The following is a 4,556-nucleotide window of genomic DNA, read 5'->3' as shown; positions in this document are numbered from 1 at the left end:
TCCGGCAGTAATGTCACTGACCCGGATGTGGTTCAGTCCCCCAAGGCTAATGACACACCAAGTTGTTACAGGAGATCGGGCAGCAGAAAGCCAGCGACGCTGGCTTCTGCTGCCAGGGGGGGGTCCAGGCTGTCAAACGACAGCCTGTTCTCCCGTGCAGCGGCAGGGATGTGTTCCTGACGCTGCACAAAAGGCTAGACGTCCCGGTACGTCTATAGGGGATTGAAGGGGTTAATGTCTACTTATTGGTACAACGACCCTCTTCGTCTCTTCCTCTAAAGGTTGGAATCTTAAAGATTTATGTAAGAGGATACTACCCCATTGGTCCTGGAGGAAGGGGAACTGGATAGGAAGGACAGCGTAAAATGACGATTTAAAAGTTTGTATTCCCTATTCGCTCTAAAGTGAGTCTCTTGAATGAAAGCAATATGTGATTTAGATGAGTGTAAAAACTAAAGTAATTTAGAGCTGTTTTGGATGCTTTCCAATAAAGCCTTTGTTCAATTGTTGAACTGCTCCAAATTATGTGAATATAAATGTACATGCACGGAGAGAGAAATAAGACACACTCTGGGTCAGGTCCAAAATCACTCTTCTTTATTTTGTTTACACTATAGTTTATATAGAGGGGCGTCAGATTATGTAAATTGTGTTAATTGGTTAATCCTGAAACTATGCGGAAAAAGACAGAAAGTTGTACAACGTTTATATGTGATAGGGGTTGTAAGCAAGCAACCGTTATATGCAAATGATATAGTTGGACGGCAGCCAGCTACAAAAAAGATTATGCTAGCATTCTCTAGGTCAACCGTATAATTGCAGAAACTGATATAAGTCAAACTGAAACTGCTGCTTGTGTCTCCTACATCCCTGAGGGAGGTGTGACCCTTTATTTTGGTCGAAGCCAGCTTATTTTCATTAAAGCAATAAGCGTTTCTTGCTGATATACTTTGGTTCCATAACAGAGCATTGCTGGAGTTTATTAAGGCCTCTAATATTTAAAGAGACCAAGTTTAGAAGGTCACACGACATATGTCAGAGCATGTAAACCCGGTTTCGAGAATGTCAGCACCACTGGGACAAATAAAAGAATTAACAAAATAAACCAGCATAAACCAACAGGTAAAATGCAATGAAGGTAACTTACATAGTTACATAGTTATATAGGATGAAAAAAGACATGCATCCATCAAGTTCAGCCTTTCCCATATCTGTTAATTTGTTGCTGTTGATCCAAAAGAAGGCAAACACCCCCAGTTTGGCTCTTTCCAATTTTGCACTAACCAGGGAAAAAATTCCTTCTTGACCCCAAAATGGCAGTCAGATTTCTCCTTGGCTCATTAAACTGTTTCCTCGAAATTAAAGATTATATCCCCGAATATTATGTTTTTCCAAGTATCTATCCAGTTGCTGTTTAAACGTCTGTACAGACCCCTATAAAACTACCTCTGCAGGCAGATAATTCCACATCCTTATTGTCCTTACTGTAAAAAACCTTTCCTCTGCTTTAGACTAAATCTCCTTTCTTCCAGTCTAAACGCATGACCACATGTCCTATGCATAGTCCTGTTTATGAACAGATTTCCACACAGTGGCTTGTATTGGCCCCGAATATATTTTTATAATGCTATCATATCCCCTCTGAGGTGCCGTTTTTGTAAACTAAACAGATTTAAATTTGTTAACCTTTCTTCATAACTACAGTGCTCCATTCCTTTTATTAAGTTTGTAGCCCGCCTCTGCACCCTTTCTAGTCCTATGATATCCTTCTTTAGAATAGGTGCCCAAAATTGCACAGCATATTCAAGGTGCGGCCATACCATTGATTTATACAGAGGCAAAATTATATTTTTATCCCGCGAATTGATGCCCCTTTTTATACATGACAATACCTTACTGGCCTTAGCAACTGCTGACTGACATTGCACATTGTTGCCTAGTTTGTTGTGTATAACAATTGCCAAATCCTTCTCATTTGTCGTTACCCCTAATTCACAACCGTTTAGGGTGTAGGTTGCTTGTGCATTCCCTACCCCGAAGTGCATAACTTTACATTTATCTACATTGAATTTCATCTGCCATTTGTATGCCCAGTCCCCCAGTCTATCTAGATCCCTCTGCAGCACTGTAATATCCTGCTCACACTGTATTACTTTACCTAGTTTAGTGTCATCTGCAAACACAGAAACATGACATTCAACGCCTATTGCCAGGTCATTTATAAATATGTTGAATAAAATTGGTGCCAGAACAGAACCCTGAGGGACACCACTTACCACTTTTGACCAGCTTGAAAATCTACCATTTATAACAACTCTCTGTACTGTACCTCTAAGCCAATCTTCTACCCAAGAACAAGAATTTGCATCTAGACCAATTTCCTTCAGTTTGAATACTAACCTTTTGTATGGAACCGTGTCAAACGCCGGTCGCTAAATAAGTAACCTGCGTTGCGAGAAACATCCGTGGAGGTGGGGAGGCCAACTAAAAAACATGGTTAAAAATAATGTAGTGTAAAAAAAGGGGTGTACCAGAGCATGGGGACCCAAAGGATCGAGCGAGCAGGGTCTCAGTGGTAAAACAGACCCGGTATAGGTATATGACCTGTAAGGAATGTGTAGTGATGCATGGAGATGTAAACGCCTAAGGGCCAAAGAGAAATAGAAGGGAAATAAAACAAACAACAAAAAAAATCTATAAAGTCCTGATTAATTAGTCCAAATCTTCTTACCCTCACATAACCGGAGTCCGGGGCAGAAAAAGGGGGTGCGTAGAATAAGCATCGAAGGGTCAGAGGGCCGCGATCGGTAGAAAAGGAACGAGGCATATTGTGACATTCCCATACGCCCCATGGGGATGAGCCGAAATGGAGAGAGAAAGGTAGAAGCCGGATTCCGTCTCCGTGTAGTATCATCTGACCTCCGCCGGGGCAGCTGCATTTCGAATCCTCTTCCTGCGGTTCATTGATGCTGACCAGGATCTTGCTGGATCGGAAAGCAGTTTCTGAAATGGCGTTGAGAGTTCCCAATTCAGGATCGAAATCTCGGGAAAGCCAAGTTGAGTCAGGAAGGATCCTAATTCGCTGTGTTGACGAAGTGTAAAGATGTCCTTATCTTTGTGGGCAATTAGGACAAATGGAAAGCCCCATTGATATGGGATATTTGCTTCTCGGAGTGCGACTGTGATAGGGGATAGGTCTTGGAAAATTTTTATTCGCTCACCCTCATACTCCAGATCACTGGACAGCCGGCAAGCCTTCAGAACAGCCTCCTTAACTGAGAAGTCATGCAGACAACACACCACGTCTCTCGGCGGCGCAGATGGAGGGCCTTTCGGACGTATCGCCCGGTGAGATCTATCAAATAGTATTGTAGTATTGTTGTGTCGCTTGGTTGACGCAGAAGCTTGTTGAAAATAGATTGTAGTGTCACGCGAACGTCGGTAGCTTCAACCGATTCAGGTATTCCCCAGACTCGGAGATTGTTGCTTCTCCCTCGGTTATCTAAGTCTTCCAACTGACGTTGCATAGTTTTGAAGGCGTCCAAGTGCTCTCGTGTCGTGGTCGAGAGGGTGTCTATGGTTTCGCAAGTTTTAACCTGGTCGTCTTCCAGCGCGGGTACACGGTCACCAGTATGTTGAATATCTTTTTTAATGGACACGAGGTCTGCTCTCACGCCGTGTAGGGCCTGGTCAAAGGCGGCATTGATCACCGACATTTAGTTGGTAGGCCTTTTAGTGCCTCTTGCCATGAGGACCTTGCAGCCTGCAAGTCTTGGGAGGCAAAGTCCTGGTCCATCGAGGCGTCATCCAAGCATTCACTAGTTCGGCTTGATGGAGAAGGCGCCATCTTGGAAGCATTCCAAAATAATGCCCCAGCGGGGACAAGGGTAAGTTACAACTGCAAATAAACCAATCCCATTCCCGGGATCAAAAAATACCCTTATTATAACCCCACCCTAAAACATGACTTTTATTAGTATGTTTATTAAAAGGTATAACCAAAAAAAAGATTTTTAAAAACACCAGTGTCACCAGTCCTACTATATAAGGTATACGTCACAGTAACATACTGTTGATGGCTGCTGTCCTAACAACAGAAATAATTCAATTATGACCAGTGACAGAGGCTAATTAAAAACTCAGACAAGTAGCCCCCCTGACATGTTTCGCTCCATTAGCCCAGACCTCTGATGAAGCTCTGAGGAGCGAAACATGTCAGGGGGGCTACTTGTCTGAGTTTTTAATTAGCCTCTGTCACTGGTCATAATTGAATTATTTCTGTTGTTAGGACAGCAGCCATCAACAGTATGTTACTGTGACGTATACCTTATATAGTAGGACTGGTGACACTGGTGTTTTTAAAAATCTTTTTTTTGGTTATACCTTTTAATAAACATACTAATAAAAGTCATGTTTTAGGGTGGGGTTATAATAAGGGTATTTTTTGATCCCGGGAATGGGATTGGTTTATTTGCATCTTGGAAGCGTGGTCCTGGGAATCCGAGTTGCGTGAACCTCAGAAAAAGTGCTGCACCGAGGGAGCCAGGTGCTTTTCG

The sequence above is a fragment of the Sceloporus occidentalis genome, unplaced genomic scaffold (assembly GCF_023333645.1).
Source record: "Sceloporus occidentalis isolate IW3139 unplaced genomic scaffold, rSceOcc1.0.p SCAF_102, whole genome shotgun sequence".
Classification (NCBI taxonomy): Eukaryota; Metazoa; Chordata; class Lepidosauria; order Squamata; family Phrynosomatidae; genus Sceloporus; species Sceloporus occidentalis.
Note: the sequence above shows the minus strand (reverse complement) of the source record.